Below are 24,114 nucleotides of genomic sequence, written 5' to 3'. Positions count from 1 at the left end.
CTATTGTGTACAATAGCCTTGCCTACTTATCAAATTTTACCTGCAATTATCAAATAATGCCTGGAAATTGTGTATAAAGCCATGTGGACATGTACTTATTAAATTGACAATAATCAAATTCTGTATGAAATTATCCAGTTTTGTCTAAAATGGTGTACAAGGCTTTCGTGTTCAAGCCTTGTGTTCTTATCAAACTTTACCTTGTGTATACTAATCAAACTTTGCCTGAAATGATCAAATTTTAGCCTTTTTAACGTATGAAATTGTGCCTGAAATTATCAAAGTTTGCCTGAAATTGTGTACAAGCCTATTGTGTACAAGTACTTGTACAGAGTAGCTAGGGTAGAGCAGATGAAAACACAAGTTGGTTTAAACCAGCAGCCTCAAGCATGTTCAGAAAAACCTTGGATTCTTTGTTGTTGGGATCAAAAACATGAATGTTGAACTCTCTGACCAGAGCGGTTTTACAGTCCAAAACAGTGGTAGATTTGGTGACAGTCGAAAAATGAGCGTGTCAAACCTCAGGTTGTTTCTTGAAGAAAGAAGTTGACAAAAGGCACAGAGGCTATTCAATTCAATTAAAAAAACTTTAATAATCTTCAATAGTCAATTAATTCAGTTGGCTTGCTTCATATAAAACATTTACAGTTACGACTGGAAGTAGACAAAATACAATTAGTTAAAAATATATAGATTACTTGGCACAATGACAAGAAGCAGGTAAGTAAGAGTTGTGTGAAACCACAGCAACTACAGACAACTGAATAAATATAAAACACATTAATTGAATATACATTAATAAGAACCACAAAACAATTTATAAATACAGTGTAAACAGATAAACGGTGGTGAACCAGACCTCCAAATAGCTGACACCCAGCATACAAAAACGGTTGAAAACAAGTGCAAAACAAAAACCACTCAGAACAGGTCTGAATGTAACAAAACAGAAATTTCCATCTATTTGGGGGGGGGGGGTGGTCTAGATCATTGTTAAACAATTGCCTAAGTACATAATTATCTCTTAAGTATCTGTCGCTCACTGACCTTGGTTAAGTCTCTCTGTGGCTCTCTGATAATTTTGAGACCCAAGTCTAACAATCCTTTTCAAACTGTTTTTGTTCTTGACACTTAAGTTACAAAATACAAGGAAATAAATGAAAAACATAACACACTTAAACAACTGATAAACAACTGATAAAACAGACTGTTCAACTGTTGAACAGAACAGGGCCAAATTTCAAAAAGCTGCTTAACGGTTAGCAATTTATTTTGCTTAACGTAGCAAAAATAATCGCTTAAACCATGGAGGATGTACACATATTTCACGAGGTTAAGCACGTAAACAAACGGCACACACAAGATTGTAAATCATTTGCTGCAGCAAAATAGAAGAAGGTAGGCCCCCTACTGACAAAATGGCGGGCGATATAAATGCAGAGTGGCAATAAAACAAAAATTAACGCCTTCTCTGTCTTCCATGTACTATTTGTAATGGTTCAAAGCGCCACTTGGAAGGTTTACACAACTTGAGAGAAAATAAGAAGATAATACTTTGTACATCATTCCTTAAACATTTCAGACGCGTTTACTTCGCTACACCTACCATACAAACACACGTCAAATACACACCCAAATCAATGCTGCACGCCACACCAATAACATATTGGAATAATGTTGCACTGTGTGTGTGTGAAGGGCCCAATGGCATAGGGCTGTTTAACAGTAAGAAAATTTGTTTGCTTAACATAGCAACAAAAATTGCTTAAGCGTAAACCTGATTCACGAGCGGTTGCTAGCTTAGGCACGTAACATTTTAGATGTTTGCTTCAGCAAAAAGCAAGGTGATGACAAATTGGCGTGTGAAATAACTGCGGAGTGGCAAGAAAAAAAGTCATCACCTTCTGTGGTCTGATATGTGTTATTGTTTAATGGTTAAAAGTGCCCCTCGAAAGGTTTACACACTAACTTGAAAGTACACAAGAAGATAATACATTGCACGATCATTTGTGAAGCTTTTTAGACACTTGTTTGGGTCACTACACCTACCCTCAAACACACATACAGTATACACCGCTGCTCCGGCACAATACAACATTTGCAATAATGTTGCACTATGCGCTGTGTGAATGGGGTGCAAATGCATAAAAGAGGCTTGAAGGACCTTTAGAGCCTCTATTATGAAAGGTTTTTTGATAATAATTATTTTGAGTAATTACCAATATTGTCCACTGCCTATAATAAGTGAAACAAAGAAAGAGTACAATACATAATAACACAACTTATTAACCCAAATCACCTGATGTCTTTAAATGTATACAGCCTTTTTCACAGCAACCGTCTCAATGTGTTTTAGTGCCCATGGCAAAAAACATTCTCTCAGCTAATAGCAAAACTAACACCTGGCACATGATGATGAATTGAGCTGTAAGAACCTGACTCTCGATCATGAATATGTATGAGGTATAGTAACCTGTAATAATAAACAAAACCACAAACAAAAACTTTAAAGGCACTGGACACTATTTTATGAAGTTGCAAGTTCTCCGGAGTTGATAGGGATGGTATTTGAATGTGCAACAGACTCTGCGACAGAGATTTGCTGATGGCCTCTCTTGGTCGGCACGCTGTTCTCTTAGAAGATTGTACACGAATTGAGTGCTGACCAGTAGTATGGCATATGACTATGAACATTTATGGATACCAGTAAAAAAAAAAGATTGAGAAGGGGAAGTAGAAGATGATGGAAAAGGAGTGCAGTGAACCTATTCAAAAACATTGTTGTGCTTCCATTTGGGCCTCACATATCTGCAGATTTTGTAGTATTAAATAAATAAAATTAATAATAAATTTCTTTTAGTGCGCATTTAACAATTACCATCTGAATGAGCTTGCATTGATTTAACGTCCCACTAAAATACTGGGTCCTACACACTTCAAGATGAATTTATCTTGGTTCATGAGTAATGAACTTTTGAATTACGAAATTTGAAGTAAAGGTCACATGGTGTCATACTTCAAGCAAGACTTATAACATAATTATTTATTTGCAAAAGTGCTTTGATATGCAACTACCTTGTAAGCTAACTATTAGTAATTAATGTTCTCATGTCAAAATAAATAAGAAAGTTAATTAATTAGTTTCAGCTAATTATTACACTTATTATTTCATGACCTTAGTTTAAATATGATATAGAATCAGACTAAGTTGTGTCTTAGCAACAGGACTTATTAAAAAAGTCCCTCATAAGTTTGTTGACATCCATGAGAGGATTGAAATTGTGCATAATATTTATGTAAGTATCAAATGGAAGTGCTCTTTTCTTTGTCCTTTCAACATGTTCAAACATGAAATTCTAGGCCTGCTCATGAGTCTGTCTACACTGCTCTCCCTTTCAATGTTGGTTTTACATGTATCTTTCACACAATGATTTGTTGTCATGATAATTCTTAGCAGTATTACCTGAGCGTCCCTTGTTGCTAGGCAACATCTTAGCAGAATATGAACAACTGAAGAGGTTTTTCATGCGTATCTTGTTTTCTTTTGTGCTTGCTTGTCTGGTCATATGCCTCTTACAGACCTGTGAAGAAAATGATTTGGGGTTGAAAAACAAAAGTGACTAAATTGGGACTCGAACCAAAGACCTCCAGATCAACGAGCTGGCACTCTACCAACTGCGTCATCTAGCCCTATGTTGGCAGTCTCCTCTTTTTAAAAATATTTTTGTTTGGGGTGAAAGTCAAAAGCCATACAACCAATAACTGTCATGTGTCAAGATATCTCACCCAGTGTGTGATGCCTGGCTACACTGCAGCTGTATGGCTGTGACTGACACTCCCCGGCCGAACAAAGAGGTTGACAAAAAAGGGTGACCGTTAACATAGGGCTTGATAGCTGAGTTGTTTTTTTATAATGACCCCAAACTGCAAGCAATTAGCATACCGCAAGCTTCAAAAACATTGAGAGGGAACCAGTAGCTCTATCTTGATGCATCGTTATAAAGGGCTTCAAAGGGCTTATATAGTCTTCAACATAGAACGTGTCACTCACAGGATTAATTTAGATATCCAAATAGGATCATTCAAAATCACACCTCAAGGTGTTTGTTTTGGCGACTAAATAATTAAATTGAAACTGTTTGAATTCTGGACGCAAAGCTTCAACACAGGAGTTCAGTAACTGTAAAACCTATTTGTTAGCAGTACTGGAGTGTAGCAAATTTATTTATAGATAAAATAACAAAAGATTGACAACAACTGACCTGGTATGTTGCAGGACGATGACAAAGATTTCACTGCAGTAAAGTTTCAATCGTACTTTATGGGCTCGGGTCTCTTACAAGAGGCCTTACTGCTGGGGTGCCTGTCCGCAAATTTTCTCGTACATCTCAGAGTGTCATAGTCTCAACAACTCCTACAAGTAAAACAAAGAATGGGGAATTGAGCAAAGAAAAATTTGCCCAGTCTGTTCCCTTTAGGTTTATTGGTTTTTTTTTAGCGCGTACAAACATCCAACAGGCCCCCCATGGTTTACTTTGAGTACTGTGCTGAACGCAAGTTTTTGACACTATTGATAATTACTCAAAATAATTATTCTCATAAAACCTCACTTGGTAACGAGTCATGGGGAGACATTGATAGTATAAAACATTGTGAGAAACGGCTCCCTCTGATGAAGTGAAGCAGTTTTTGCTTAGAAGTAGTTTTACATGAATTTGATTTCGAGACCTCAGATTTATAAGGTCTCGAAATCAAGCATCTGAAAGCAGATAACTTTGTGTGACTAGGGTGCTTTTTCTTTCTCGCCACTCAGACAACCGTGTTAAGCTAACATTACTACAGGTTTGGTTTTTAGGCATATGTTGAGATACACCAAGTGAGAAAACTGGTCTTTGACAATTACCAATAGTGTCCAATGTCTTTAAAGCTATTGGACACTTTCTAAACAGAACAGAAATTTAAAGTTCACAGATTTACAGATAACTTACAAGGCTTACAGAAGTTAATGGTGTAATTTATATATGTAAGTTGTGATACCTGAAGTGCAGGCATTTGGACAATGCTGTTCACCGATGCTGTGTGATTGCTTTAAATGAAGAATGCATACAAATTTGAAAAAAAAATTGAATAAATAAAAATCAACAAATGAATTTTTACATTTGTTACTTTTTGCAAAACGAAAAATTAGAAGACGTATTCTTGATAAATAAACCCCATATACCAGGAGCTCCCAAGAAAGTGTATGCGACCCATACAAATTGCAACAAAGCATGTACACAACTTGAGGCTTTGTTTGTTTCCTCATCGAAATTGCACTGAACTGGTATTCATCGTAGTTTCTGTCCATATCAATCTTGCCTTCTCCCATTTGCTATTGTAAAAAAAAGAATGTCAGATTGACTGACGTGAATGTCCTTTTTGATAGTGACTAAGTTGTTGCTTGAATTGGTGTTGAAGAATGATCCATGGCCGCAGTGGGGTTTATTGGTAAACGTTTGAAAGTGTAGGTCGACAGAATTTAAATTACCTTGAGGTCGTGATCAGAGGTGGACATGATCACAGTCAACCCCTACCTATACCTAAGCCCTAAAGCAAACCCTAACCTTCAACCTATCAAGTCTGTATGCAGATCCTTAAATCCGTCAAGAAGGCCAGACAATAGTACCGATAAACCATAAACAAAATCCAGATCTTGCGATCCTCAAGAAGTCCCTACCAAAAAACAACCACAGGCAACAGAATGTCACCATCTGAGCTCCAACCTCATGAACCAAATCCAACCACATCTTGTAAGCCGACGAGAGTAACGACACTGTGGTCATATCCTCCTTTGACTATGATCACAAGGTGACTGAGATTCTGTCGACCAAGAAAACCCCATGGTAAATTTTCATAAAACATCCAACTTAATGGTGTTATCTCTTATGAGCTTTTCAGGGCAGCAAGTTAAAATACCAATTAAATTCAACGTTCGATCTCATTGTTTTTTTACCATTTGAAAGTGATTGTTTTCACAAATTCTTTCATATGAGACACCAGTCAAGCATTTTGGTAAAAATGAGTCTCCGGTACTTTCTTGGGAACTGTCCGAGTGTAGTTGCATGGTGAAAATGTGATGGTAATGAGTTCCATACATTTTGAGCAGCAGAAAACGAGTAGTGAACCAGCTTAAAGACAGTGCGATGTTTGGCCAAGAGGTTCTCTGAGGAAGAGCGTAGAGAACCCACTACAAATGCCGACCTAGAGGATGTCCTGTAGGAGGTTTTTTTTGCCTTTTTTTTCTTCAAAGTTTAACCCCTTTGGCCGTCTTCATACTAAAAATGTATCCCACATCCCTGTGCTACAGTCACACACACATTTCCCCGAGTTTCATGACAGTTTTGACTATTATGCTTCGGCTGAGAAATCACATCTATAGCAGTCTAAACTTTCCAAAGGAAGAGGTAAGTGCTTCCACAGCACATGGGTTTGATGTTTTCATGTGAATTTTTGACATTTGGACAGAGAAACACTTTGTTGTCGACCGTCGCATGTTAGAACAAGTTATGTATCAATTTAAAGCTTAAGAAACACTCTTTCTAGCCATATTACTTTTGTAAACTTTGTCTCGTGTTCAGTAGTTATTTTTCATATAACTATATATAATTATAAAGTTTCTGAAAACAACTTTTATTTTTATATGTGAGGCCAGCTTTTCTTAGTTACTTGGATTACGGATTTGCATGCCAAAAAGGTGAGCGGGCAGCAGGGAAAACATAGACATATACATCACATTTTTTTGTTAACACAAAGACAGTAAACACTGTTTCAAATTACCCAAAATAGCCCCAGTAGAACCTTTTTTGTAGTCCAAGGCGTGGAAATTATTTTCCCAATAAAAACCCACATTTTCATGACAAAACTTTCCCCCGATGTCACTTACAGTAGCTTTTTTGTGGGGAGTACTTACCACGACAAATGTGCCCACTCGTTTTGGTGAAATTTTGTATAATTTTTTGCTCAAAAAATTTACCGTGCGTACAATACAAGCGGCGAGTTGTCAGAGTGTCAAGTTGTTTGAGGTTGGGTTGTCTTACCTATCGAGTTGTCAGTCTGTCTAGTTGTCCGAGAGACGAGTTGTCTGACCTATCGCGATTTTATACTAAAGTTGTTCGATGGATGAATTTTGTGGACTCGTGGTCATGCCTATCGGTAAAAAATCACAAACCGACGCGAACATCATCGACGATGTTAGTCGAGCGAGACTAGCTTCGAATTTGGTCTTAATTGAGCTCAATGGTTTTGTTAGTAAAAACCAAGTTCTGTAATGATCCTTTAAGTTGCTGGAGTTTATTCAGAAAGCCAACTACTAAAACAAACAATCTTGAAGCAGAATTAAAACAGCTCAACCAAATTAAGCTCATAAAGATTTTAGGGTTCATCACTCAGTGAGAGTTTTTTTCATTTTTGTTTTGCATCAGATGCAATGCAAAATTTTTAGTCCTTTTTGTCACTATTTTCATGTGACTCCGATGGCTGACCGATCTCAAACTTCTACAGGTTTGTCAGTTTATGTTTGTGGTAGATACATAAAGTGCTGACACTGACAACAACTTTTTAGCTAGCAAAAACAATTTTGTAATGTTCCTTTAATTTTTTACAAAAATAAGTCACGATAACAGCCCAGTTCTAAAATATAAGCAAGGTCTATAAAATAGGTCACTAACATACTAATTTTCGTGGGAATATACTATGAAAATAGCTTTTTGGTTGTAGCGCCAGTTTTTGTGTAATTTGCCGCTAGAGGGCAAGACATTGACTAGCTTGGAGTGACAAAAATGTCTGTGTGGCACACGGGCATGACAAAGGTCAACCGGGACGCGCACTTTAATGACTAAAAGTACAGGTCAAACAGACGTTATGTCAACACAAAGAATATATTCAATTGTTCGTGGTTTTTGAATTCGGGTTAGAGTTAAACCTATTTTACCCATGTGATTTTCCAAGCCCATGACGCGTTGTAGCTATGTACCGTTAGTGGGAACAGGGAACTGATCATTTGCTGCTGTTTTGCATGTGTCTGCGCGAAAGCCAGATGTATTGGACAGTGGTCTACATGTAGGTATTGCGCTTTTCAATGATTATCAGATTAAATGTATTCCAGTGCTGTTGGCATGCTCTAACTTGACTGTCCAGGATCATAACAATGTTTGCTGGAAAATTTAGTTGCTTGCTGTTTGCTAAGCAATGACCAAATTTGGTCCTTGATGATGAACATACCTTCTCAGATTTGCTTATGTTGATTGTGTTGTGTGGATTCGCATGCTAAATATTGAAAAACAATTATTACCTGCAAAGGGATTGGTTCGTCGATACAAGTGCGAGTCCATGCTGCAATTCATGACCTTTTTAGTGTATCCAAATCAATCAGTTAGCACATCAATGATCTGACACCCCAATGATCTAACCTACGTACCCTAGCCCAACCTAACCCTAGCCCAAACCCATACCCTCCCATACCCTACCCTAACCCTCACCCCACCCTAACACTAAACCTAGCCTTACCACTTAAAGCCATTATACACTTTCGGTACAGAAATTTTTTTTAAAGTTCACAGATTTACAAATAATTTACAGGGTTTACAGAAGGTAATGGTGAAAGACTTCTCTTGAAATATTAGTCCATAAAATGCTTTACTTTTTGAGAAAACAGTAAAACAATATCAATTCTCGATAGCGAGAATTACGGATTTATTTTAAACACATGTCATAACACGGCGAAACGTGCGGACACAAGAGTGGGTTTTCCGCTATTTTCTCCCGACTCCGATGACCGATTGAACCTAAATTTTCACAGGTTTGTTATTTTATATATAAGTTGTGATACACGAAGTGTGGGAGTTGGACAACACTGTTTACCGAAAGTGTATAATGGCTTTAAACCAAGACCTTGACCAAACACTTTAACCAGATGTCAGAACAAAGATTTTTAACCAAAAGGACACTTTAAAGCCGAATGGATGGACTCATCAGTGGTAAGCAGATAGTGAGTTATTTATGCATAGTCTGAAGCCGAAAATGCCTCGCTGACTGCCGAAGATGAAAGGTTGGAGCCTGCGTGTAAAAGTGTTACCATTTGGTGTAACTTGTTTGGTTTTTGGTAGCGCGAAATTCTATAGTCTCTACTTAGTTTGCGGAGAGTTGGTCAAGCAGCCCAGTTCTTTTTAAGTTGTATTTTGGCACCAGCAGTAACAAAATGTCTAGGTTCAGAGAGTTCCTTATTTGGACTTGATTTTTGGTTTGGTTTGGGTATTGTGAAGTGGCACATTGAGAACATGGTATGTAGGAATGTAGGTGTGGTGAATTTGGGAAGGTTCGGTTGGTAGGGATTTAATGAATGTGGAATAGTATTGACGATGACTCTGGCCGAGTAGGGTCGCATTTATCGGGACAGAAAGGGGCTGAGAGTGGATCCACCCTAATCACCCTGCATTGTATTTTCACAGTTTGTAAATTTTCAGTACTGCGATCTTTGCTGGTGGTCTCCGTATGCCATTATGGGATGTGTTCAAGCAAAGTGAGTAGTTTTTTTTACACTTGGCATTTTTTTATACATCTGAAAAGAGCATAAGCTATGCTTTACTACTTTGAAAGTCCATGTTCATAGAACCGTTAGTTCAAATAATGTACAAGGAGAAACACAAAGTGGTATGATTAACTGAAACAAAGGGAAAGAGGTTAAAAACTCCCTTTTTTTAGCGCGTACAAACATCCAACAGGCCCCCACGGTTTACTTTGAGTACTGTGCTGAACGCATTTGAAGTTTTTGACACTATTGATAATTACTCAAAATAATTATTCTCATAAAACCTCACTTGGTAACGAGTCATGGGGAGACATTGATAGTATAAAACATTGTGAGAAACGGCTCCCTCTGATGAAGTGAAGAAGTTTTCGCTTAGAAGTAGTTTTACATGAATTTGATTTCGAGACCTCAGATTTAGAGTATAAGGTCTCGAAATCAAGCATCTGAAAGCAGATAACTTTGTGTAACTAGGGTACCACTCTGACAACCGTGTCAAGCTAACATTATTACAGGTTTGTTTTTTATGCATATGTTGAGATACAGTGAGAAAACTGGTCTTTGACAATTACCAATAGTGTTCAATGTCTTTAAAGCTATTGGACACTTTCTAAACAGAACAGAAATTTAAAGTTCACAGATTTACAGATAACTTACAAGGCTTACAGAAGTTAATGGTGAAACGTGCGGAAACAAGGGTGGAATTACCTGTTATTGTCTCCCGACTCCAATGAGTGATTGAGCCTAAATTTTCACAGGTTTGTTATTTTATATATGTAAGTTGTGATACCTGAAGTGCAGGCATTTGGACAATGTTGTTCACCGATGCTGTGCGACTGCTTTAAATGAAGAATGCATACAAATTTGAAAAAAAAATTGAATAAATAAAAATCAACAAATGAATTTTTACATTTGTTACTTTTTGCAAAATGAAAAATTTGAAGACCTATTCTTGATAAATAAACCCCATATACCAGGAGCTCCCAAGAAAGTGTATACGACCCACACAAATTGCAACAAAGCATGTACACAACTTGAGGCTTTGTTTGTTTCCTCATCGAAATTGCACTGAACTGGTATTCATCGTAATTTCTGTCCATATCAATCTTGCCTTCTCCCATTTGCTATTGTAAAAAGAAGAATGCCAGATTGACTGACGTGAGCGTCCTTTTTGATAGTGACTAAGTTGTTGCTTGAATTGGTGTTGAAGAATGATCCATGGCCGCAGTGGGGTTTATTGGTAAACGTCTGAAAGTGTAGGTCGACAGAATTACCTTGAGGTCGTGATCAGAAGTGGACATGATCACAGTCAACCCCTACCTATACCTAAGCCCTAAAGCAAACCCTAACCTTTAACCTATCAAGTCTGTATGCAGATCCTTAAATCCGTCAAGAAGGCCAGACAACAGTACCGAGAAACCACAAACAAAACCCATATCTTGCGATCCTCAAGAAGTCCCTACCAAAAAACAACCACAGGCAACAGAATGTCACCATCTGAGCTCCAACCTCATGAACCAAATCCAACCACATCACGTAAGCCGAGGAGAGTAACGACACTGCGGTCATATCCTCCTTTGACTATGATCACAAGGTGACTGAGATTCTGTCGACCAAGAAAACCCCATGGTAAATAACTTAATTTTCATAAAACATCCAAATAATAATGGCATTATCTCTTATGAGCTTTTCAGGGCAGCAAGTTAAAATACCAATTAAATTCAACGTTCGGTCTCATTGTTTTTTTTACCATTTGAAAGTGATTGTTTTCACAAATTCTTTCATATGAGACACCAGTCAAGCATTTTGGTAAAAATGAGTCTCCGGTACATTCTTGGGAACTGTCCGAGTATAGTTGCATGGCGAAAATGTGATGGTAGTGAGTTCCATACATTTTGAGCAGCAGAAAACGAGTAGTGAACCAGCTTAAAGACAGTGCAATGTTTGGCCAAGAGGTTCTCTGAGGAAGAGCGTAGAGAACCCACTACAAATGCCGACCTAGAGGATGTCCTGTAGGATTTTTTTTTGCATTTTTTGTTCTTCAAAGTTTAACCCCTTTGGCCGTCTTCATACTAAAAATGTATCCCACATCCCTGTGCTACAGTCACACACACATTTCCCTGAGTTTCATGACAGTTTTGACTATTTTGCTTTGGCTGAGAAATCACATCTATAGCAGTGTAAATTTTTCAAAGGAAGAGGTAAGTGCTTCCACAGCACATGGGTTTGATGTTTTCATGTGAATTTTTGACCTTTGGACAGAGAAAATTTTGAAATGAAACACTTTGTTGTTGACCGTCGCATGTTAGAACAAGTTATGTATCAATTTAAAGCTTAAGAAACACTCTTTCTAGCCATATTACTTTTGTAAACCTTGTCTTGTGTTCAGTAGTTTGTTATTATTCAAGAAACAACCTGTTGATTTTTCAGTTATTCAAGTACATGTACGTAAATTTGTTATTTTTCATGTAACTATATGTAATTATAAAGTTTCTGAACACATGTTTTATTTTTATATGTGAGGCCAGCTTTTCTTAGTTACTTGGATTACGGATTTTCATGCCAAAAAAGCTGAGCAGGCAGCAGGGAAAACATAGACATACATGTACATCACATTTTTTTGTTAACACAACGACAGTAAACATTTTGCCTTCTGTAATTATCACTGTTTCAAATTACCCAAAATAGCCCCAGTAGAACCTTTTTTTTAGTCCAAGGTGTGGAAACTATTTTCCCAATAAAAACCCAAATTTTTATGACAAAACTTTACCACGACAAATGTGCCCACTCGTTTTGGTGAAATTTTGTATAACTTTTTGCTCAAAAAGTTTACCGTGCGTACAATTCAAGCGGCGAGTTGTCAGAGTGTCAAGTTGTTCGAGGTTGGGTTGTCTTACCTATCGAGTTGTCAGTCTGTCTAGTTGTCCGACAGACGAGTTGTCTGACCTATCACAATTTTATACTAAAGTTGTTCGATGGATGAATTTTGTGGACTCATGGTCATGCCTATCGGTAAAAAAAAAAAAAACGTAGCTTCAAATTTGTTCTTAAAATTACAACAAAACAACCTTGCACATTTTTCGGGTTAATGAGCTCTCCACAAAAGCATGAACTCCCTAATATTACCTACAGATTTGGCAAGTAAAATAGTTGTGTCTTCATAGGCACGCTCTTTAGGGGTGCTGACGTGCATAGAATTGCTCTCTTCACCAACATACACACAAAAGAAGACTCCATCATCTCCAAACAACGCCTCTCATGATATCTTTGATATAATGTTTTCTGTGCCGATTGCATGGTCCATTTAACCACATCGTGTAAATTACGTGTAAACAATAAAACGACCCATTCTCATTGATACAATGCACTGACCTGAGTCTAATCTTCTTCTTGCAAGCTTGAGTGCAGAACCGACCTTGACACAAATAATGATGATCAAACATATCTGCAAATAAAGATTTTAAACATAGATTTAACTGACCTGGATTTTTAACAGATTTTTGTGAAGAGCAAGGATAACAGCCATCAAAACAGATTTACAACAGTATGAACTGATGCCCCCATAAATGTTCTTTTCCACGTAGTAGGGTAGTATTTGACTTTCCACAAAAACTTGTTCCTGACAGGAGTGTTGCTTTTGTTCTTTTAAGATCAAACCCCTCTGTTTTTCAATAAGATTTTTGTTTTTAACCTGTGGTTTGGTGATAACACAAACTGTGCCACTGTGCTCTCATGCCCCCTACCTGTATATCATCTTGAAGCTACCTCTTTTTACATTTACACATACAAAACGCATAGGGTCCCAATAAAATGCTATCTATAGTTTGTAAACCGTTGTCCGTATATTAGTGGAGGAAAAAAAATGTTGTTTTTCAAAAGAGCAGGAAAAAACACAATTTAGGGCCAAGATAAATCTGTGTGGATCATTCTTTAGTAATGTTAAAACCACGCTTTTTGTACATGGACCAATGGTCATTGTGAACCAGTGTTGTCTGCAGATACCATCGATTACCAACCGTAAGGCAACCATTACTGAAATGCAAGGATTCTAAAAGACAGTGAGACTTATCAATTTGTGCAATTGTATTTCCTGGACGAGAGAGTAACGCTCAGTGAGAGTACAAAGAACAGTGTAGTCATGTAAACGTGAGGGGCAAAACATTTTGAGTACAGTGTTTTGTATTCGCTGTCACTCTATAAGCATATGATACAATTCATGGAGACAATACAGCAGAACAGGCTAACCAATACTTAGGTATGTATTCTCCTGTTGTATCTGTACCCGTGTCCGTCTAAACTGATGCCTTTTCATAATTTTGTCCTAATATTTCACTAATGGTTAGTTGTCACGATAATTCAAAGCAGTTTTACCTTAACATCCCTTGTGGCCAGACAAAATCTGAGCAGAACTCAAACACTATGAGCTCATTCTACTATGAGCTTTTCAGGTCATGTCTCTCGTACACCTGCAAAGAAAACACGAACATTTCAGAATGTAAGAAATAACTCAAACAGTATTCCACATTAATGGAAATATTTTTTTGAAGTTCAGATATAATACCTACCTCATTATGCGCTACATGTGAAATCAAAGACTGTGAGTAATGAAATGCACTGTAACCTACACTTCATCTCCATATCCAGAACTTCAAATGGGCACATAATGCATGAGGTTTAGGTGTGGATTACACTGCCAGTAACTGTTTTGTTAGCAAAAAGTTTGGATGGAGTCATACGTGGTAAGCAGATAGTAAGTTTAACTTTCTAATTATGCAAAGATTGAAGCCAACAATGCCTCGCTGACTATTGAGGTTGAAAGGTTGGAGCCTGCCAGTCAAAGTGTTTCCGAGTCCAGGCATAAAAACTTTAGTGGGATTCCGACCAAGGACCTTTGAAACTCTAGAGCAGTGTCTTACCAACTCGACTACCAAGATTGCCTGGTAGCTCAAGGTAGTTCTAATCCTAAGTTTAGCAGCAAGATCTGTGATGGTTCAAGATGTTAAATCTGCATCGCCTTAAATATTACAAATTACACCGTTTACTCAGCACTGTTTACTCAGTATTTTCCCTACGAGTCCTGTAAAAAAGTGTGATCGTTTAATATTGTTGTAACCTAGGGGCAAATAGTGAAAACATCAAAACTTTAGTCCAATCAAATACGATGTAACTTCACACCGGTGTGCAGTGTGATTACACGCACCACGCACAGTATATACCGGTGGGTTTACAGCGGCGTCTTTTCGGAGCGAATAATGCGACTGCCTTGAGCAAGGCTACAGTTGAGGTATCATGACACTGCAACTTGCATTGCTCTTTGCATTAGGCGTACACAAAATGGACCTGCTCCACTCTTCATGTGGAGGCATTAATTTGAAATATTATTCTAGAGGGGCGGACATGCAGGCATCAATCCACTTCATTATTCTTAATATCAAATTTTTGATTAAAAATATATCAATCAAATTTAGTAGCTGGGGTGTTGTACTTCATCAGTCCACATGTTTATTATTTCCGTACAACCTATATCCCTGTGAAGCAATGACTCGTTCCATCATGCAGTGTGTGTGTGCCGTGTGTGTCATTGTGCTGTAAAACCAATAATTTAGCAGTTTTTAACAAAAGAAAAACACCAAATTATAAACCTCTATATCAAAACTACAGTTTTCCACCACCTGAATACATTGTCTTCCTAGACCTGCATGTATCTTCAAGTTCCATTAAGTTTAGGAAAATCACTGTAGAAATGCCGATAAATCCCAGGGTGATATTTTGATCGAATGTGGTGAGTGTTTCTTGGCATTGAGAAAGCACCGTCTCGAGTACTCGTAAACTTGCACTGGCACACACTGGGTTTTTAATTCTGCCCTCCCATGCTACTAATTACTATTTATAGCAATCGTGCATTACATTATTGCAAAAAAACCGCGTTGCATAATTGGGAAGCGACTTAGTAAAGTTGAATAGTGACGGTCAATGTGAAACTATAGGAAAGTAAACAATGTTTAATCCCCATGAAGAGTAATACTAACACACCTATCAATTGTATGACGCACTACTTGACCCCGGGGAGGATGCGTCACTGTCCACATGCGAGTCGGATTTGTGAGTCCAAAGACCCACACTGATTAAAAAAAATGACACACTTGTTGCAGATTTGGACGGTCCTCCGAACAATTTTTTGACTAACCAACCGCGGAAAACAACCCACATTACCGATGCACATAAAGTCTCTATGAACTACGCAGGCGCAGTGAATACAAAGTAATTCAACCATACAGCTACGAGAGCGAGTTTCGCGGTTTTGCAAGTGCATGCACCATTTGAGGTGTTTGAGGTGGTACCGCTCGATTTTCGAGACGAGCTGGACCCAGCGCACTAGATATTAAAACGCACAGAAGACTGAGAGGGGCCCTAAAAACCGCAATTCAAAGCACATCCTGCACGTGTGTACACGATGGTGCACAATCTTCAAATTGCTCGATACACAATTGGAACTGCCTGTTCTGCATAGCGCAAGTTATAAATTGCGCAAAAAATTGTTGCCCAAATTTGTTGACTGTGCTCGACCGATGAGCGACAGCGGATGCGTGTTTTTGCTGCAATAATTGATCGCAATCACGATAGAGGCTAATTAGATCGAGCAAAATACAGGTTGTGGCATCGAAAGGTTGAAATGTCTGCAAATACCAACATCATACGAAGGCAGGGAGGGAAAGTTGGCTTCATTATTTGATTCTCCACCAAATAAACCAAAAACATCGACGGAACATGGCGTACCTCGACGCACATCTTAAAGATTTTTTGACTGACGACTAATGGATTTTGATGTACCCACCATCACTTTATTGAGAGTAAAGACGCAGACTTGACGCACCCTCCCCGGGGGTCAAGTTGTGCATCTTACAATTGATAGGTGTACAATTTGATACACCCAGGGCCCAGGTCGGAATTCATCAACAAACAATTAGGCCTATGAACTGAGAAAATAATAGTCCTATTTTTATAAGTAATAACTCAAAAAGAATGTTTGGAATAAATGGTTTAGAATGTTCAATTAGGACCGTAATTATTAGATCTCACTTACTCTGAAGTCGATCGTGGTTCGTTAGGGACTACTGCTGAAATACCGGTAACATGTACATTGTCCATGTACATACATGCATGTATATGTAAACCACAACGTGAGAGGAGACCGTGGGAAGCTTCGCTTGACTACATTGTAATACTAATGTCATAGTCTGGCCCGTCAATGTGTCATGACCGTAGTTTAGAGGCAGCTTAAAAAGTACACGTATCATGAAAACAGTTGAAGGAAGTGCCAAATGGGTTTACGGAAGTATATTTTGACAGGGATATTAAAAAACCAAAGATATAACGTTTCTCTGTAGAATTTCGAACTGCATCATGCAGCAGTTTTCCTTGCAGCTGACACTTGCGGTTTTACGAAAACCACTGCACAGTGAAATCATACACCACTGGAAACAATTTGGGTATTGAAGGCAATTTGCCTTTTTAATGAAACGCAGACATAGGCCTAATGGTTGGCAAACGCCATAAAGCTGTGTGCACAAGGCAGACACACAAACTTGGCCACACAAACCACAACAAAGTCATTATAATAAACTGTTTTAAATTCTGAACGTCAACCTCCAATACAAAAGTTCAGTAAAACCTTTTTAGTAAGTGGTACTGTTGTATTTACTAGTTTTTGAATACAGAATAACAAAAACTTGACTTACCTTGTGAGTCTTGCAGGGCAGGATGATGGCAATTAAGGATTTCACTACAGTAATGTTTGGCATCAAATGGCACTTTATGGGCTTGAGTCTCTTCTTCAGCAGCCATTGCAGATTCCACAAATCTCATGGATGTTCTCAACGATTCCTGCAAGAACATATGAAAACAAGAAATTGGGTTTGAACAAGGAAAATTTACGGGAGCAGGACTTGCAAGTCCAGCACCAGTCAATATTTCTTTGTTCAACCAAACTTTTAAAGATCTGCCCTAATCAGTTTCTTTTGTGGTTTCTTACTTGATAAGTAAAATAAAGTGTACAAAACAGGATGAAACAAGAATAAAATAGACCATGCAACCTGCTAGCAGATTTGATAATACATTTGATTTTATGATGTTAACATTATGTTAAGAAGGATAAAACAGATCGAATAACTTCTTGATATAACTGATCCCTATCTACATTGAAAGATTTAATGCGCCTAAAAGAAATACAGCCGTTGATTGTATTTAGCACTGAATTTCTAAGACCTACATTTCCAGTTGAGTTTATCATCAATAAACACCCAGGTATTGCATTCTGACACAACACCATTAGCAATCATTATTTGTAAAGTCTTGTGTTTGCTTCTCTTTTTTTCTATTTAGTTCAATGATTTCCTTATATTTCGCCGCATTGAGAGGGTAAGGTAGTTGTCAATGCACCATGTAACAAAATTATTCACATTGTCCTTTAAGGGAAGGTACACGTTTGGTAATTACTCAAAACAAATATAGACTTAAGACTTACTTGGTAACGAGCATTGGAGAGCTGTTGACAGTATAGACCATTGTTAGAAACAACTCCCTATGAAGTAGCATAGATTTTGAAATAGAGGTAATTTCTCACTAAAATAATAAAAGACTTCTAGCTAGAAGCCTTTTATTCCTATCTGAAAGCACACAAATTCGTTCAACAAGGGTGTATTTTCTTTCATCATTTTCTCCCAAGTCCGATGACCAATTGAGCTCAAATTTTTACAGGTTTGTTATTTTATGCATATGTTGAGATACACCAAGTGAAAACACTGTTACCAATACCAATAGTGTTCATTCCCTTTAAAGACCTTTCCCTAAAGACTATTTTCAATCAAGTCATATGACTATATAGATTTAAATTGTAAAAACAAAAACCTAATCATTTCGAATACCCATCCAGCGCTTTTCTGAAAGATTCGTGAAAAGTTCTGTTGCGTAATTACTCATGTTATGTCATAGTTGGGAGCTCCAATTCGTATAGCCGATTTGTTGCAGCATGGAGGTATATCAAAGAAAACTCCCACACACGATGTCAAAGCATCTTGTCATTTTGAGGCACCCGTCAACAGCAGAAGTGTTTTTAGTTTGTCAAAACCTTCAAGTTTACACATATCAACATTACATTTAAATGGTGAACAAACGCATTATTAACAAGTTAAAATAGCATTTCCGCTAAAAACATTTCGCTCAAGAAGCTTTCCGAAAGCATTGACTTAATTGCTTTAAATGAATCCAGCAAGAGAAGTATCATCGACATATTTTACAGCCGCAATACATTTAAAATCATTGGAAATAAATATAACAGTCCCTGTGGGGTACAAGTATTACACACGGTGCAACCAAAAAGCCGATCCCCTCCACTCTACCCTCCGCCTCAGCTCCACACTTGACAGCCCGTCAGACAGAGACACCCCACACACCCACCTAATCATTCTCAGCTCTGCTCGCTCCATCTGCTGTATGTGCCACACCCTTGTGGGCCATGTCTCGCAGCTGACACCGTGCAGCTTTGCACACAGGTGGTGTTTACCTTGCCCTTCAGGGACGGCCCCTTTTATGTAAAAAATGGGGCCAGCTCCCTGAACTTCTTCCATCCACTCCTCACACCGGATGTCAATGCTGCATCTGAATCCTCGGCCCCCATCATGTCATCAAGGTAGCAGAACGACTCAACCATCTCAAACATGTCAAGAACGATGATGCTAGCAGCCTAAAGACTACCTTTCGCGCAACTCCATCACCTGTGAACCCATGTCCTACAAATTGTACACTGGACTGACTTTGCAGCTACACCCTTCCCACACACACCACATAGCTATGTACCAGAGGTCGTCATTGGTCCATTGATGATTCAACTAACCATCACTATGGTCTCCCCAGCCTTTATCTTCAGACCCTTAGTTTCCAGACAAGCTCTCCATGCTGCAATCTTTGCCTGTTAGTGTAAGTACTCTTTTGTCTCTGCTTGATGATAGTTTAATACACTCCTTGCACATTTCCATAGCATTTGTCAAGCATCCGTTCTGTTACCAAAACAGCAAACATTAGGCACTTTGATAAAAAATGAAGAGAAAACAAACCATCATCATCTTGGGTTGACCAAAGATCCTAGGGCATGATGAAGCAGAGGGCTTAAGATGACAGTATGTGGGTTTCTGATTTTCTGATGGCTTAGAGACTGAATAAAAGATACCAAACACTGGTTGGTGATTTTGCATTCAAAGAATGGTATGGGGTTTCTGGATAAGTATCCACAAGTGTCAGTCGGTGCCTATAAGTGTTGTAAGTGAGTTAGGGTTAGAGTAACGTTTAGGGTAAGGGTTTAAAGGTTAGGGTGAGGATTAAGGTGAAGGTGAGAGTGAGGGTTAGCTTTACAGTTAGGGTTAGGCAGACACCTACCTAGAAAACCCATCACAGATAAATAAAAAAAAATTCACCTCAGTCAATCTAACATTTTTGTCAGTTTTGACACAGTCTCTCTCTTCCCAACATACCCCCTGTTGGATCTCCTGTGACACCTGGACTCGGCTGCAAGGCAGTTCCTCCAACACTTTAAAAAACCAGCAGCCACGGATCAAACTCACCACGGAACAAGAGAAGATCAACACCATGTCTTTCCTAGATGTTCAAGTCACCAGAGTAGCAGATGGCACCCTCGTCCATACAGTAGACTACAGCGGAAGCACACACAATGACTGGTTTCCATACAACCCTTCATTCCATTATCTACACTTCAAGTCTGCCATTCACAACACTTGAACCCACTGTGCCACCAACACCTAGATAGCTTGTAGCACCACTTTACCACATCAAGACAACGCTGCAACTACATCAATATGGAGCAGCATGCGAAGGAGGAAGCACTGCCGTCTAAAGTGTCCCTGATGGAACTGCCGCTCTTGTAGATTGGTAAAAACCCAGCTCTCGTACCCATAACTGTGCAGCGTGCAGTGGAGGCAGCATTGCCGTCTAGAGTGCCCTGGACTCGCCGACACGCTCTTCTTGATTGGTAAAAACCAATGTCCCATTCCCTTACTGTGAAGAGTGTAGTGGAGGCAGCACTGCCTCTTGAGCGCCCTGGACTCGCTGACACGTGCCTGTAGATTGGTGAAAAACCAGCTGTCGTTCCCGTTCCCATTACTGTCCGTCGACGGAAGATGGCCTGGAGCCAGGGAAGTCACTTCCGCCACAACCCAGGATACAGCAAGTGGGCCCAACTGGGCCTGCTGCTGGCCCTTGGTGGGCCTGTGTGTAATTGCTGGCGTGAGGTATCCGGACAAGAGAAGCAAGAAGGACGATGTGCGCAGGTCGAAGTGGGACGACGAGTCTTTTTTCTTGATTACCTACTCCAATTTCCCCCATGCTTTGTCGACAAAATGAAGTTTGGGGAGGTTTGTCTGAAACAGAGTCCGGCAGGACCTAGGTCGAAAAGAATTTATCAAAATTCCCCGACTGGGGACCGATAATATGAATCGGCCCGCTTGGGGTAAACAATCCAAGAAGAAGCTGATATAATGCCCTCTATGCAATCAGTACATATGCGGTCGAGTGGCATAGCCGGGAAAATATTCCCGCTCCTCGGAGCAGGGCCTGTCCTCCTTTCAAATGATCGCGTTCCACATAGAGTCATCCGTTTTTTTCAGCTGGAAGGTCAAGCACCCGGGCCATGTCCCTCTGGACAAGATGCAGTTCAATCTTGGCAATTGAGAGTCGTTGAACACTTGAGCCCAACTTGTCCTCTTCTGGGGACCAGTTGCCCAACACGGGAAGGTCAGGCACACTCAGTGACTGTTCATCCAACGGCAGAGCTGTGCCTAAGTCATGTTGCTGTACATCCCGATCGGAGACAAAGGACCCTGAAGGTTGTATGCTGATCCCCGTCTGGGATTGTGCCGGTGCACCTGTGCGAGCCCGCACACCACTCTGTTCCACAACACCCAATGCAACCTCCTGTGCTGTGGTTGTGGGACGGTGGCTGGCAGGGGAGGCCAGAACCCGGCTGACTGTGCATGGCAGGCCGCCCAGATCCGAGTGCACCCAACCATGACCTGAGTGGTCGGGTTGGGTGTACAGCCCTGGAATATTGAGGCCACTTAATTCAGAATTGCCATCAAGAATTCATCCTGAAATAGCAGTTTGCTTACCCGTTGACTTTTCCTATGGGCATTAGGTGAAGACTCGTCAGATGACCACAAATGACGGTTCTTTCCGGGTTTTGCCTCTTGTTTGATACCCGGTCACAGACGAATCCGAGGCCCTCTCAGAGGAAGCCACAGTTACAGGGATACCCGATCAACGGGTGATACCCGAAGACGAGGGCGGGCCCTGTGAGTGGGGTATTCCGGGGGAATCCCAGGTACATCACTGCACCATCAATCCTCTTCCCCATGGCTAGTGCTCCACAGCTTATGGCATGGGCGAGTGCCGCCCGGGTTCGATAACCTCGTTAGAGACTGTCACCGACCGTCGTGGAAGAATCGACGTGGTTGGTGCGGGCCTGGTACCCAAAGTCGTGTGGAGGGGAGATGCCCTCGGACTTCAGAGATCCAGAGGCGAGCTGGGAGAGCCAGGGCATTTGACCTTCGATTGGGTTGACCAACTCACGCTGACCGAAGAGGGGGAGCGAGAAGCATCCAATCTTTGATCGGTGGGTCCACCGGCTGGTGCCGCTGCCGGAGGCTGCAAGGCCGGTTGAAGGGCTGCGAGCCAGGCGACGGAGTGTCATGTGTGCAAACCTTTGAGAGCTTTGACTGTCCCAGGGGAATGGACGCAACCCCAGTATTGACAGTCAAAGCCCTCTCCAATTAATTTACACTACTCATAATTTAACTCAAAGAAATCAAACTATTTTATTTCTCGAACCGTACTAAAATATGAGTAAAAGTAGGTACAGAGGAAATCCAACAGGGACCAAGCGGTTTGCTCATAAAACTGTTTTTACTTCTTTATTCTTTTTATTATTTGTTCATTTATTTGGTTGTTTGTTTATTAATCTAGTTATTTAAATGTTTATTTATTTATTTATTTATTTATCTATTCATTCAATTATTTACCTATAAATATCTCTTGTTATTCAATTATTTATTTATCTATAAATATCTCTTGATGGGCGGAAGGGAAATCAGGATTGTGTATCTTGGGTTGACTAAAAGAAACAAGGGCAGGAGGATGTAGTAGTCTTGAATTGACAGTATATGGGTGTGCGATGGCTTGAGCCCGACGGAGAGATCAGAGCTGCTTGGTGATTCTGCATTCAATGAAAAGGATAGAAGAGGTGGACAGGACCACAGTCCACAATCAACCACAACCCCTAACTCTAACTCTGAACCTAATTCTAACCCTAACTCAAGTCCACGTCTTGATCCTGCAAGAAGAAAAAAACAAGCTACCAAGACACAACCAAAGCAAACTAATGCCACCATCTAAGCTATACCTCAAGACCAATCAATCCATTGACTGACATTCTTTCGACCAACACTAACAGACGCCTACCAAGAAACCCTATTCCCACCACAAATATGCAAGATTACCTAACTATCTACTGTCATCCCGAGCCCTTTGCATCCCCCTGCCCTTGTTTCTTTGGTTTTTTTTATGTTATTTTTCACCTTCTAATGATTTCGCTTTTTGTGGTTAAATGATAGTTTTTATTGTTGTAAAGCACTTGGGAGCATTTTTATATATATGTTTAATTGTTACCTATAATTACTTATGAGCAAACTGCAGGGTTGCGATGGTATCTTGTCTATTCCTATATTGTTAATATTTTACATTTTTAAAGTACCATTTCTGTATTTATATACACGTTTCTAGTGGGTTTCATTCTGGTCTTTCTGACACACTTGATCTTTGATAGTGTGTTTTCGGTAGTAATTGCATGGTCCATTCTAAAAACATCACTGAAGTATACCCAAACAATGAAAATGGGCAATTCCTCTTGGAAGGACACAAAAAGTGATGCTGCATGACTTCATGCAGAATCATTTACAAATTTCAACGCTGTTTTTGATAACATAAGAAGTAACATTTGGCACTGTGGTTACAAAAAAAAAGTGCCTTTGCAAAGATTTGCAAAATTGATGCAATCTGTACTGACCTGATTCCATTCATCTTCTTGCAAGCTTGAGTGTAGATTCGACCTAGACACAAACATTGAGAATGCTTGATTTCCATCAAACAAGAAGCCGTAAAGTCATGCATCTTGGTATAGTTCAACCACATCTGGAAATAAAGTATGAGAACTTCAATTGAATGGGCAGGTTGTGATTTTAAATTTCTGTGATGAACAAACAGAGGCATAAGAATCACAATGAGAGATAAATATTATAAGCATGCACTCATAATGGGCTCCTCCACCAGGAGGACAACCTTAGCAAAGTAGGTGCCTGCCTCTGATCCCCAGGGGGAAAAATTGAGATATTGGGTTTGATTTCCAGTACCATCTGTCCCTCTTTGTATGAGAGAAATGAAGCATAGCAAGGTATGTGCCTGCCTGTGACCCCCGAGGAAAAGGGAGATTT

At 39.5% G+C, this 24,114-nt stretch overlaps 1 long non-coding RNA gene across 1 annotated transcript; it reads right to left on the bottom strand.

The window, feature by feature from the left end:
- Nucleotides 1-1,870: 1,870 nt before the first annotated feature.
- On the bottom strand, nucleotides 1,871-23,812 carry LOC139935451 (uncharacterized). Its single transcript, XR_011785813.1, has 7 exons — nucleotides 23,691-23,812; nucleotides 17,302-17,446; nucleotides 13,934-14,028; nucleotides 12,935-13,007; nucleotides 4,263-4,414; nucleotides 3,464-3,581; nucleotides 1,871-2,473 (listed from the first exon to the last, which is right to left on the bottom strand). It is a non-coding gene; the product is annotated as an uncharacterized lncRNA (long non-coding RNA).
- Between the last annotated feature and the right edge of the window lie 302 nt (nucleotides 23,813-24,114).

The sequence above is a fragment of the Asterias amurensis genome, chromosome 3 (genome assembly GCF_032118995.1).
Source record: "Asterias amurensis chromosome 3, ASM3211899v1".
Lineage (NCBI taxonomy): Eukaryota > Metazoa > Echinodermata > Asteroidea > Forcipulatida > Asteriidae > Asterias > Asterias amurensis.
The sequence above is the reverse complement of the archived record's forward strand: the minus strand, read 5'-3'. Positions and strand labels throughout refer to the sequence as shown.